We start from the raw sequence: 15,000 nt of genomic DNA, 5'->3' as shown, positions 1-15,000 counted from the left end.
GGTTATAATTAGTGTTGTCGGGCTTAATACTCGCTAAGGGGGTGCATGTCGGACCGTAGCCGAGTTGGAGGGTGTTATTTCGGTGTAGTTTTTAATTTTTTCTCGATGTGGCTGATGGTGGTGGGTTTTTTTTCTGTGGAAGATAGGAGTGTGGGTTGTGGGAAGCGAAGTTGCTGGTGGGATTTTGTGTGAGTGGTGCAGTATTTGCAGGCCGATTGTCCGTTCTCGTAAGCGAAGTTGATGGGCCGCTTTTGTGTGAGGTTGGAAGTAGTATTGTCAAGGCGAGTTTCCGTTCTCGGCAGCGAAGTTGATGGGCCGATTGGGTGTGAGTGGTGTTAATGTGTGCTATTTGCAGTGTATGAATTGCCAGGCTGGCCAAGGCGTTGCTTCTGGGAATTGTTGGGGACTGGGCTGTTTAGAAAGGCCGGTGGCGGGCGCTCCGTTCCCGACTCCCGTGTCCGATTAGGGTGGGGGACGGCTGGTTGGAAAGCCCCGACGCTGGCGCAGATTATATTGCCGGACTGGCCCCTGGCGAGTTGGGCAAAGTGTCGCAGTCCGGCAGCGGGTAACAGGCCAGCGGTCAGCGGCAGCTTATCGGTGATAACTTCGGGAAGGAAAGTCCGATCCGGTCGGGGTGAACTGCGACTGAACGGGGTGGTGGGGCCGCACAGACCAGTAGCGGGCTTGTGTAGCTGCCTCTTGGCCCGGCCGAGGTACAGCCGTTGGCTGGAGACCGCTTTCCGACTGCTGAGCCGGTGCCGCGGGGACCCACCTTGACGCGCCGGCTGTCCGAGCAAGCCAGGGGCAAGGGGCATCCATAGGTACCAGAAGGGAGTCGGTCCGACACCGGGAAGTCGGGTGCCCGTCGCTCCGAATCGAGCCCGGTGTTTTCGTGCGTGTAACAGGGCGGGCGTTTGGACCCGGTTGTCCGGGAGCGGGTCCCCAACGGCGGGAGATTGCCTGGGTTTGGCCGGCCGGCAGTCGAACGCCTTTGGCTCCGGACTCCCGTGTCCGATTTCGGTCAGGGAGGGCTGGTTGGAAAGCCCCGACGCTGGCGCACACTATATTATCGGCCTGGGCCCCGGCAAGTTCGGGAAAGTGTCGCAGTCCCGTTCCGGCGGCCGCCCCGTCGGTCAGCGGCAGCTTATCGCGGATAACTTCGGGACGGAAAGTCCGATCCGGTCGGGGTGAACTGCGACTGAACGGGGTGGCGGGGCCGCACAGACCAGTAGCGGGCTTGTGTAGCTGCCTCTTGGCCCGGCCGAGGTACAGCCGTTGGCTGGAGACCGCTTTCCGACTGCTGAGCCGGTGCCGCGGGGACCCACCTTGACGCGCCGGCTGTCCGAGCAAGCCAGGGGCAAGGGGCATCCAGTGGTACCAGAAGGGAGTCGGTCCGACACCGGGAAGTCGGGTGCCCGTCGCTCCGAATCGAGCCCGGGGTTTTCGTGCGTGTAACAGGGCGGGCGTTTGGACCCGGTTGTCCGGGAGCGGGTCCGCAACGGCGGGAGATTGCCTGGGTTTGGCCGGCCGGCAGTCGAACGCCTTTCGCTCCGGACTCCCGTGTCCGATTTCGGTCAGGGAGGGCTCGTTGGAAAGCCCCGGCGCTGGCGCACACTATATTATCGGCCTGGACCCCGGCAAGTTCGGGAAAGTGTCTCAGTCCCGTAGCGGCTGCCGCCCCGTCGGTCAGCGGCAGCTTATCGGGGATAACTTCGGGACGGAAAGTCCGATCCGGTTGGGGTGAACTGCGACTGAACGGGGTGGGGGGGCCGCACAGACCAGTAGCGGGCTTGTGCAGCTGCCGCTTGGCCCGGCCGAGGTACAGCCGTTGGCTGGAGACCGCTTTCCGACTGCTGAGCCGGAGCCGCGGGGGCCCACCTTGACGCGCCGGCTGTACTAGCAAGCCAGGGGCAAGGGGCATCCAGTGGTACCGGAACGGAGTCGGTCCGACACCGGGAAGCCGGGTGCCCGTCGCTCCGAATCGAGCCCGGTGTTTTCGTGCGTGTAACAGGGCGGGCGTTTGGACCCGGTTGTCCGGGAGCGGGTCCGCAACGGCGGGAGGTTGCCTGTGTTTGGCCGGCCGGCAGTCGAACGCCTTTGGCTCCGGACTCCCGTGTCCGATTTCGGTCAGGGAGGGCTCGTTGGAAAGCCCCGGCGCTGGCGCACACTATATTATCGGCCTGGACCCCGGCAAGTTCGGGAAAGTGTCGCAGTCCCGTAGCGGCTGCCGCCCCGTCGGTCAGCGGCAGCTTATCGGGGATAACTTCGGGACGGAAAGTCCGATCCGGTTGGGGTGAACTGCTACTGAACGGGGTGGGGGGGCCGCACAGACCAGTAGCGGGCTTGTGCAGCTGCCGCTTGGCCCGGCCGAGGTACAGCCGTTGGCTGGAGACCGCTTTCCGACTGCTGAGCCGGAGCCGCGGGGGCCCACCTTGACGCGCCGGCTGTCCTAGCAAGCCAGGGGCAAGGGGCATCCAGTGGTACCGGAACGGAGTCGGTCCGACACCGGGAAGCCGGGTGCCCGTCGCTCCGAATCGAGCCCGGTGTTTTCGTGCGTGTAACAGGGCGGGCGTTTGGACCCGGTTGTCCGGGAGCGGGTCCGCAACGGCGGGAGGTTGCCTGAGTTTGGCCGGCCGGCAGTCGAACGCCTTTGGCTCCGGACTCCCGTGTCCGATTTCGGTCAGGGAGGGCTCATTGGAAAGCCCCGGCGCTGGCGCACACTATATTATCGGACTGGATCCCGGCAAGTTCGGGAAAGTGTCGGCGACCCGTACCGGCTGCCGCCCCGTCGGTCAGCGGCAGCTTATCGGGGATAACTTCGGGAAGTAAAGTCCGATCCGGTCGGGGTCAACTGCCACTGAACGGGGTGGCGGGGCCGCACAGACCAGTAGCGGGCTTGTGTAGCTGCCCCTTTCCCCGGCCGAGGTACAGCCGTTGGCTGGAGACCGCTTTCCGACTGCTGAGCCGGAGCCGCGGGGGCCCACCTTGACGCGCCGGCTGTCCTAGCAAGCCAGGGGCAAGGGGCATCCAAGGGTACCGGAACGGAGTCGGTCCGACACCGGGAAGCCGGGTGCCCGTCGCTCCGAATCGAGCCCGGTGTTTTCGTGCGTGTAACGAGGCGGGCGTTTGGACCCGGTTGTCCTGGAGCGGGTCCGCAACGGCGGGGGATTGCCTGTGTTTGGCCGGCCGGCAGTCGAACGCCTATCGCTCTGGACTCCCGTGTCCGATTTCGGTCAGGGAGGGCTCGTTGGAAAGCCCCGGCGCTGGCGCACACTATATTATCGGCCTGGACCCCGGCAAGTTCGGCAAAGTGTCGCCATCCCGCAGCGGCTGACGGGCCGCCGGTGAGCGGCAGCTTATCGGGCATAACTTCGGGAGGGAAAGTCCGATCCGGTCCGGATCAACGGCAGCCGAACGGGGTGGCGGGCCCGCACAGACCAGTGCCTGGCTTGTGTAGCTGCCCCTTTCCCCGGCCGAGGTACAGCCGTTGGCTGGAGACCACTTTCCGACCACTGAGACGGCGGGGCGGGGGGCGGCCTGCACGCGCCGGCTGCCAGAGCAAGCCAGGGGCAAGGGGCATCCAACGGTATCTGAACGGAGTCGGTCCGACACCGGGAAGCCGGGTGCCCGTCGCTCCGAATCGAGCCTGGGGTATACGTGTGTTTAACAAGGCGGGCGTTTGGACCCGGTTGCCCGGCACCAGTCGAACGCCTGTCGCTCCCGACTCCCGTGTCCGATTTCGTTCGGGGATGGCTCGTTGGAAAGCCCCGGCGCTGGCGCACACTATATTATCGGCCTGGACCCCGGCAAGTTCGGGAAAGTGTCGCCGTCCCGCAGCGGCTGACGGGCCGTCGGTCAGCGGCAGCTTATCGGGGATAACTTCGGGAAGGAAAGTCCGATCCGGTCGGGGACAACGGCAGCTGAACGGGGTGGCGGGGCCGCACAGAGCAGTGCCTCGCTTGTGTAGCTGCCTCTTTCCGCGGCCGAGGTACAGCCGTTGGCTGGAGACCGCTTTCCGACCACTGAGACGGCGGGGCAGGGGGCGGCCTGCACGCGCCGGCTGCCAGAGCAAGCCAGGGGCAAGGGGCATCCAGCGGTATCTGAACGGAGTCGGTCCGACACCGAGAAGCCGGGTGCCCGTCGCTCCGAAGCGAGACCGGGGTTTTTCGTGTGTAACGTGGCGGGCCTTTGGACCCGGTTGGCCGGGCGGCAGTGGAACACACACAGACACTCGCATACACTGAGAGAGACAGAGAGAAGATAGAGATACACAGAGTGAGAAAGACAAAGTCAACTCAGTAACTGAAATGTGAAAACTGACAACTGGGAAACCAAAAGTCAGAGTGGCAAATGATGAACCAAGGTGGCAAATGATTAACTGAAAACTTGTCATTCACATTTGGGACGGAATTCAGGATGGGAATGTATTCGGCCGCCTTACCGGGGCTTGGGGGTGCTGCTTTCCCGCTTGTGGAACCGAGTTGGGGTCGTCAAATGGCCTGGTGCATTGTTTGAAACACTGGTTACTGAGTTGTCAAGGTCGGAAATCATAGAACATAAGAGCAGCTCATTAACTGAAATTTCGAACATCGACAACTGGTTAACCAAAAGCCAGAGCGACAAATGATTAACCAAGGAGGCAACTCATTAACTGAATTTCGAACATCGACAACTGGTTAACCAAGAGTCAGAGCGACAAATGATTAACCAAGGAGGCAACTCATTAACTGAATTTCGAACATCGACAACTGGTTAACCAAGAGTCAGGGCGACAAATGATTAACCAAGGAGGCAACTCATTAACTGAATTTCGAACATCGACAACTGGTTAACCAAAAGACACAGGGACAAATGAGTAACCAAAGGGCCAACTCATTAACTGAAATTTCAAAGAGGCAACTCATTAACTGAAATTTTGAACATCGACAACTGGTTAACCAAAAGCCAGAGCGACAAATGATTAACCAAGGAGGCAACTCATTAACTGAATTTCGAACATCGACAACTGGTTAACCAAAAGACACAGGGACAAATGAGTAACCAAAGGGCCAACTCATTAACTGAAATTTCAAAGAGGCAACTCATTAACTGAAATTTTGAACATCGACAACTGGTTAACCAAAAGCCAGAGCGACAAATGATTAACCAAGGAGGCAACTCATAAACTGAATTTCGAACATCGACAACTGGGTAACCAAAAGACACAGGGACAAATGAGTAACCAAAGGGCCAACTCATTAACTGAAATTTCAAAGAGGCAACTCATTAACTGAAATTTTGAACATCGACAACTGGATAACCAAATGTCAGAGCGACAAATGATTAACCAAGGAGGCAACTGATTAACTGAAAACTTGTCATTCACATTTGGGACGGAATTCACGATGGGAATGTATTCGGCCCCCTTACCGGGCCTTGGGGTGCTGCTTTCCCGCTTGTGGAACCGAGTTGGGGTCGTCAAATGGCCTGGTGCATTGTTTGAAACACTGGTTAATGAGTTGTCAAGGTCGGAAATCATAGAACATAAGAGCAGCTCATTAACTGAAATTTTGAACATCGACAACTGGATAACCAAAAGCCAGAGCGACAAATGATTAACCAAGGAGGCAACTCAGTAACTGAATTTCGAACATCGACAACTGGTTAACCAAGAGTCAGAGCGACAAATGATTAACCAAGGAGGCAACTCAGTAACTGAATTTCGAACATCGACAACTGGGTAACCAAAAGACACAGGGACAAATGAGTAACCAAAGGGCCAACTCATTAACTGAAATTTCAAAGAGGCAACTCATTAACTGAAATTTTGAACATCGACAACTGGATAACCAAATGTCAGAGCGACAAATGAGTAACCAAGCAGGCAACTGATTAACTGAAAACTTGTCATTCACATTTGGGACGGAATTCACGATGGGAGTGTATTCGGCCCCCTTACCGGGCCTTGGGGTGCTGCTTTCCCGCTTGTGGAACCGAGTTGGGGTCGTCAAATGGCCTGGTGCATTGTTTGAAACACTGGTTAATGAGTTGTCAAGGTCGGAAATCATAGAACATAAGAGCAGCTCATTAACTGAAATTTTGAACATCGACAACTGGTTAACCAAAAGCCAGAGCGACAAATGATTAACCAAGGAGGCAACTCAGTAACTGAATTTCGAACATCGACAACTGGTTAACCAAAAGACACAGGGACAAATGAGTAACCAAAGGGCCAACTCATTAACTGAAATTTCAAAGAGGCAACTCATTAACTGAAATTTTGAACATCGACAACTGGTTAACCAAAAGCCAGAGCGACAAATGATTAACCAAGGAGGCAACTCAGTAACTGAATTTCGAACATCGACAACTGGTTAACCAAATGTCAGAGCGACAAATGATTAACCAAGGAGGCAACTCATTAACTGAATTTCGAACATCGACAACTGGTTAACCAAAAGACACAGGGACAAATGAGTAACCAAAGGGCCAACTCATTAACTGAAATTTCAAAGAGGCAACTCATTAACTGAAATTTTGAACATCGACAACTGGTTAACCAAAAGCCAGAGCGACAAATGATTAACCAAGGAGGCAACTCATTAACTGAATTTCGAACATCGACAACTGGTTAACCAAAAGACACAGGGACAAATGAGTAACCAAAGGGCCAACTCATTAACTGAAATTTCAAAGAGGCAACTCATTAACTGAAATTTTGAACATCGACAACTGGTTAACCAAAAGCCAGAGCGACAAATGATTAACCAAGGAGGCAACTCATTAACTGAATTTCGAACATCGACAACTGGGTAACCAAAAGACACAGGGACAAATGAGTAACCAAAGGGCCAACTCATTAACTGAAATTTCAAAGAGGCTACTCATTAACTGAAATTTGAACATCGACAACTGGTTAACCAAATGTCAGAGCGACAAATGAGTAACCAAGCAGGCAACTGATTAACTGAAAACTTGTCTTTCACATTTGGGACGGAATTCACGATGGGAATGTATTCGGCCCCCTTACCGGGCCTTGGGGTGCTGCTTTCCCGCTTGTGGAACCGAGTTGGGGTCGTCAAATGGCCTGGTGCATTGTTTGAAACACTGGTTAATGAGTTGTCAAGGTAGGAAATCATAGAACATAAGAGCAGCTCATTAACTGAAATTTTGAACATCGACAACTGGATAACCAAAAGCCAGAGCGACAAATGATTAACCAAGGAGGCAACTCATTAACTGAATTTCGAACATCGACAACTGGTTAACCAAATGTCAGAGCGACAAATGATTAACCAAGGAGGCAACTCATTAACTGAATTTCGAACATCGACAACTGGTTAACCAAAAGACACAGGGACAAATGAGTAACCAAAGGGCCAACTCATTAACTGAAATTTCAAAGAGGCAACTCATTAACTGAAATTTTGAACATCGACAACTGGTTAACCAAAAGCCAGAGCGACAAATGATTAACCAAGGAGGCAACTCAGTAACTGAATTTCGAACATCGACAACTGGTTAACCAAAAGACACAGGGACAAATGAGTAACCAAAGGGCCAACTCATTAACTGAAATTTCAAAGAGGCAACTCACTAACTGAAATTTTGAACATCGACAACTGGTTAACCAAAAGCCAGAGCGACAAATGATTAACCAAGGAGGCAACTCATTAACTGAATTTCGAACATCGACAACTGGGTAACCAAAAGACACAGGGACAAATGAGTAACCAAAGGGCCAACTCATTAACTGAAATTTCAAAGAGGCTACTCATTAACTGAAATTTGAACATCGACAACTGGTTAACCAAATGTCAGAGCGACAAATGAGTAACCAAGCAGGCAACTGATTAACTGAAAACTTGTCTTTCACATTTGGGACGGAATTCACGATGGGAATGTATTCGGCCCCCTTACCGGGCCTTGGGGTGCTGCTTTCCCGCTTGTGGAACCGAGTTGGGGTCGTCAAATGGCCTGGTGCATTGTTTGAAACACTGGTTAATGAGTTGTCAAGGTAGGAAATCATAGAACATAAGAGCAGCTCATTAACTGAAATTTTGAACATCGACAACTGGTTAACCAAAAGCCAGAGCGACAAATGATTAACCAAGGAGGCAACTCATTAACTGAATTTCGAACATCGACAACTGGTTAACCAAAAGACACAGGGACAAATGAGTCACCAAAGGGCCAACTCATTAACTGAAATTTCAAAGAGGCAACTCAATAACTGAAATTTTGAACATCGACAACTGGTTAACCAAAAGCCAGAGCGACAAATGATTAACCAAGGAGGCAACTCATTAACTGAATTTCGAACATCGACAACTGGGTAACCAAAAGACACAGGGACAAATGAGTAACCAAAGGGCCAACTCATTAACTGAAATTTCAAAGAGGCTACTCATTAACTGAAATTTGAACATCGACAACTGGGTAACCAAATGTCAGAGCGACAAATGAGTAACCAAGCAGGCAACTGATTAACTGAAAACTTGTCATTCACATTTGGGACGGAATTCACGATGGGAATGTATTCGGCCCCCTTACCGGGCCTTGGGGTGCTGCTTTCCCGCTTGTGGAACCGAGTTGGGGTCGTCAAATGGCCTGGTGCATTGTTTGAAACACTGGTTAATGAGTTGTCAAGGTAGGAAATCATAGAACATAAGAGCAGCTCATTAACTGAAATTTTGAACATCGACAACTGGATAACCAAAAGCCAGAGCGACAAATGATTAACCAAGGAGGCAACTCATTAACTGAATTTCGAACATCGACAACTGGTTAACCAAATGTCAGAGCGACAAATGATTAACCAAGGAGGCAACTCATTAACTGAATTTCGAACATCGACAACTGGTTAACCAAAAGACACAGGGACAAATGAGTAACCAAAGGGCCAACTCATTAACTGAAATTTCAAAGAGGCAACTCATTAACTGAAATTTTGAACATCGACAACTGGTTAACCAAAAGCCAGAGCGACAAATGATTAACCAAGGAGGCAACTCATTAACTGAATTTCGAACATCGACAACTGGTTAACCAAAAGACACAGGGACAAATGAGTAACCAAAGGGCCAACTCATTAACTGAAATTTCAAAGAGGCAACTCATTAACTGAAATTTTGAACATCGACAACTGGTTAACCAAAAGCCAGAGCGACAAATGATTAACCAAGGAGGCAACTCATTAACTGAATTTCGAACATCGACAACTGGGTAACCAAAAGACACAGGGACAAATGAGTAACCAAAGGGCCAACTCATTAACTGAAATTTCAAAGAGGCTACTCATTAACTGAAATTTGAACATCGACAACTGGTTAACCAAATGTCAGAGCGACAAATGAGTAACCAAGCAGGCAACTGATTAACTGAAAACTTGTCTTTCACATTTGGGACGGAATTCACGATGGGAATGTATTCGGCCCCCTTACCGGGCCTTGGGGTGCTGCTTTCCCGCTTGTGGAACCGAGTTGGGGTCGTCAAATGGCCTGGTGCATTGTTTGAAACACTGGTTAATGAGTTGTCAAGGTAGGAAATCATAGAACATAAGAGCAGCTCATTAACTGAAATTTTGAACATCGACAACTGGTTAACCAAAAGCCAGAGCGACAAATGATTAACCAAGGAGGCAACTCATTAACTGAATTTCGAACATCGACAACTGGTTAACCAAAAGACACAGGGACAAATGAGTCACCAAAGGGCCAACTCATTAACTGAAATTTCAAAGAGGCAACTCAATAACTGAAATTTTGAACATCGACAACTGGTTAACCAAAAGCCAGAGCGACAAATGATTAACCAAGGAGGCAACTCATTAACTGAATTTCGAACATCGACAACTGGGTAACCAAAAGACACAGGGACAAATGAGTAACCAAAGGGCCAACTCATTAACTGAAATTTCAAAGAGGCTACTCATTAACTGAAATTTGAACATCGACAACTGGGTAACCAAATGTCAGAGCGACAAATGAGTAACCAAGCAGGCAACTGATTAACTGAAAACTTGTCATTCACATTTGGGACGGAATTCACGATGGGAATGTATTCGGCCCCCTTACCGGGCCTTGGGGTGCTGCTTTCCCGCTTGTGGAACCGAGTTGGGGTCGTCAAATGGCCTGGTGCATTGTTTGAAACACTGGTTAATGAGTTGTCAAGGTAGGAAATCATAGAACATAAGAGCAGCTCATTAACTGAAATTTTGAACATCGACAACTGGATAACCAAAAGCCAGAGCGACAAATGATTAACCAAGGAGGCAACTCATTAACTGAATTTCGAACATCGACAACTGGTTAACCAAATGTCAGAGCGACAAATGATTAACCAAGGAGGCAACTCATTAACTGAATTTCGAACATCGACAACTGGTTAACCAAAAGACACAGGGACAAATGAGTAACCAAAGGGCCAACTCATTAACTGAAATTTCAAAGAGGCAACTCATTAACTGAAATTTTGAACATCGACAACTGGTTAACCAAAAGCCAGAGCGACAAATGATTAACCAAGGAGGCAACTCATTAACTGAATTTCGAACATCGACAACTGGTTAACCAAAAGACACAGGGACAAATGAGTCACCAAAGGGCCAACTCATTAACTGAAATTTCAAAGAGGCAACTCATTAACTGAAATTTTGAACATCGACAACTGGTTAACCAAAAGCCAGAGCGACAAATGATTAACCAAGGAGGCAACTCAAAAACTGAATTTCGAACATCGACAACTGGGTAACCAAAAGACACAGGGACAAATGAGTAACCAAAGGGCCAACTCATTAACTGAAATTTCAAAGAGGCTACTCATTAACTGAAATTTGAACATCGACAACTGGTTAACCAAATGTCAGAGCGACAAATGAGTAACCAAGCAGGCAACTGATTAACTGAAAACTTGTCTTTCACATTTGGGACGGAATTCACGATGGGAATGTATTCGGCCCCCTTACCGGGCCTTGGGGTGCTGCTTTCCCGCTTGTGGAACCGAGTTGGGGTCGTCAAATGGCCTGGTGCATTGTTTGAAACACTGGTTAATGAGTTGTCAAGGTAGGAAATCATAGAACATAAGAGCAGCTCATTAACTGAAATTTTGAACATCGACAACTGGTTAACCAAAAGCCAGAGCGACAAATGATTAACCAAGGAGGCAACTCATTAACTGAATTTCGAACATCGACAACTGGTTAACCAAAAGACACAGGGACAAATGAGTCACCAAAGGGCCAACTCATTAACTGAAATTTCAAAGAGGCAACTCAATAACTGAAATTTTGAACATCGACAACTGGTTAACCAAAAGCCAGAGCGACAAATGATTAACCAAGGAGGCAACTCAGTAACTGAATTTCGAACATCGACAACTGGTTAACCAAATGTCAGAGCGACAAATGATTAACCAAGGAGGCAACTCAGTAACTGAATTTCGAACATCGACAACTGGTTAACCAAGAGTCAGGGCGACAAATGATTAACCAAGGAGGCAACTCATTAACTGAATTTCGAACATCGACAACTGGGTAACCAAAAGACACAGGGACAAATGAGTAACCAAAGGGCCAACTCATTAACTGAAATTTCAAAGAGGCAACTCATTAACTGAAATTTTGAACATCGACAACTGGTTAACCAAAAGCCAGAGCGACAAATGATTAACCAAGGAGGCAACTCATTAACTGAATTTCGAACATCGACAACTGGTTAACCAAGAGTCAGAGCGACAAATGATTAACCAAGGAGGCAACTCATTAACTGAATTTCGAACATCGACAACTGGTTAACCAAAAGACACAGGGACAAATGAGTAACCAAAGGGCCAACTCATTAACTGAAATTTCAAAGAGGCAACTCATTAACTGAAATTTTGAACATCGACAACTGGTTAACCAAAAGCCAGAGCGACAAATGATTAACCAAGGAGGCAACTCAATAACTGAATTTCGAACATCGACAACTGGGTAACCAAAAGACACAGGGACAAATGAGTAACCAAAGGGCCAACTCAGTAACTGAAATTTCAAAGAGGCAACTCATTAACTGAAATTTTGAACATCGACAACTGGTTAACCAAATGTCAGAGCGACAAATGAGTAACCAAGCAGGCAACTGATTAACTGAAAACTTGTCATTCACATTTGGGACGGAATTCACGATGGGAATGTATTCGGCCCCCTTACCGGGCCTTGGGGTGCTGCTTTCCCGCTTGTGGAACCGAGTTGGGGTCGTCAAATGGCCTGGTGCATTGTTTGAAACACTGGTTAATGAGTTGTCAAGGTAGGAAATCATAGAACATAAGAGCAGCTCATTAACTGAAATTTTGAACATCGACAACTGGTTAACCAAAAGCCAGAGCGACAAATGATTAACCAAGGAGGCAACTCATTAACTGAATTTCGAACATCGACAACTGGTTAACCAAAAGACACAGGGACAAATGAGTCACCAAAGGGCCAACTCATTAACTGAAATTTCAAAGAGGCAACTCATTAACTGTAATTTTGAACATCGACAACTGGTTAACCAAAAGCCAGAGCGACAAATGATTAACCAAGGAGGCAACTCATTAACTGAATTTCGAACATCGACAACTGGTTAACCAAATGTCAGAGCGACAAATGATTAACCAAGGAGGCAACTCAGTAACTGAATTTCGAACATCGACAACTGGTTAACCAAGAGTCAGGGCGACAAATGATTAACCAAGGAGGCAACTCAATAACTGAATTTCGAACATCGACAACTGGGTAACCAAAAGACACAGGGACAAATGAGTAACCAAAGGGCCAACTCAGTAACTGAAATTTCAAAGAGGCAACTCATTAACTGAAATTTTGAACATCGACAACTGGTTAACCAAATGTCAGAGCGACAAATGAGTAACCAAGCAGGCAACTGATTAACTGAAAACTTGTCATTCACATTTGGGACGGAATTCACGATGGGAATGTATTCGGCCCCCTTACCGGGCCTTGGGGTGCTGCTTTCCCGCTTGTGGAACCGAGTTGGGGTCGTCAAATGGCCTGGTGCATTGTTTGAAACACTGGTTAATGAGTTGTCAAGGTCGGAAATCATAGAACATAAGAGCAGCTCATTAACTGAAATTTCGAACATCGACAACTGGTTAACCAAAAGCCAGAGCGACAAATGATTAACCAAGGAGGCAACTCATTAACTGAATTTCGAACATCGACAACTGGTTAACCAAAAGCCAGAGCGACAAATGATTAACCAAGGAGGCAACTCAGTAACTGAATTTCGAACATCGACAACTGGGTAACCAAGAGTCAGAGCGACAAATGATTAACCAAGGAGGCAACTCATTAACTGAATTTCGAACATCGACAACTGGTTAACCAAAAGACACAGGGACAAATGAGTAACCAAAGGGCCAACTCATTAACTGAAATTTCAAAGAGGCAACTCATTAACTGTAATTTTGAACATCGACAACTGGTTAACCAAAAGCCAGAGCGACAAATGAGTAACCAAGGAGGCAACTCATTAACTGAATTTCGAACATCGACAACTGGTTAACCAAAAGACACAGGGACAAATGAGTAACCAAAGGGCCAACTCATTAACTGAAATTTCAAAGAGGCAACTCATTAACTGAATTTCGAACATCGACAACTGGATAACCAAATGTCAGAGCGACAAATGATTAACCAAGCAGGCAACTGATTAACTGAAATTTTAAAATTGACAACTGGATAACCAAAAGTGGGAACTCATGCTTCGGACGGGCTTACATACGGCAGGCTGACGCCCGGCAGAGGCCCGGGCTTCGCCTCCCTTGCGTAAGCGACCGTCTCCGAATCGATTAAAGGCGTAAAATCGGAGTTCAGAGCGGGAAAATTTTTTCCCGAAAACGGCCGGAAAAAAAAAAATGTCTCCTTTTCCGCCGAGCAGGGTGGCATTCGAACGGGCACGGGAAGCCGCGTCTAACGGTGTAAAAACGGCTTGGCTCCGACGCGGGAGTGCGGAGATATGGCCGTTCAAAGTTGTACTGGAAGTCCGGAAGGAGAAAAATTTGACTGCCTGTAGCCGAAAAAAGTTCCAGCGGTCGGTCACAAAAGTCAAATCCGTCCCGCTGATTTGACACTTGTCATTTCTGGCAGGGGGGATTGGCGGGGTACCTGGAGAATGGTAGGAGGTGGTTTCTCGAGACTTTGTCTGTTTTCCAGATTACTGTCTAGGGCCTCCAGGTCTGCAGAGACCGACCAGGGCTGCCGTCCAACCGACTTTTAACCCTTTTTGGGTGGAAATTTATTTCCATTTTTAACCAATTTTCGGGTTTTTGGTCGGGCTTAAAAACGGCAGCCTGACGCCCGGCAGAGGCCGGGGCTTCGGCTCCCTTGCGTAAGGGACCGTATACGAAACGATTAAAGCCGAAAAATCCGAGTTCAGAGCGGGAATTTTTTTTCCCGAAATCGGCCGAAAAATAAAAAAATTCTCCTTTTCCGCCGAGCAGGGCGGCATTCGAACGGGCACGGGAAGCCGCGTCTAACGGTGTAAAAACGGCTTGGCTCCGACGCGGGAGTGCGGAGATATGGCCGTTCAAAGTTGTACTGGAAGTCCGGAAGGAGAAAAATTTGACTGCCTGTAGCCGAAAAAAGTTCCAGCGGTCGGTCACAAAAGTCAAATCCGTCCCGCTGATTTGACACTTGTCATTTCTGGCAGGGGGGATTGGCGGGGTACCTGGAGAATGGTAGGAGGTGGTTTCTCGAGACTTTGTCTGTTTTCCAGATTACTGTCTAGGGCCTCCAGGTCTGCAGAGACCGACCAGGGCTGCCGTCCAACCGACTTTTAACCCTTTTTGGGTGGAAATTTATTTCCATTTTTAACCAATTTTCGGGTTTTTGGTCGGGCTTAAAAAACGGCAGCCTGACGCCTGGCAGAGGCCGGGGCTTCGGCTCCCCTTGCGTAAGGGACCGTATTCGACCCGATTAAGCCCCGAAAATGGATCCAAATGTCGGCCGACCAAGTAAGCTTGCTGGGGAGAGAGACT

Source organism: Somniosus microcephalus, unplaced genomic scaffold (assembly GCF_052327205.1).
Source record: "Somniosus microcephalus isolate GS21.2 unplaced genomic scaffold, FLI_Smic_1.0 unresolved_chr8, whole genome shotgun sequence".
In the NCBI taxonomy this organism is placed as follows: Eukaryota; Metazoa; Chordata; class Chondrichthyes; order Squaliformes; family Somniosidae; genus Somniosus; species Somniosus microcephalus.
Note: the sequence above shows the minus strand (reverse complement) of the source record.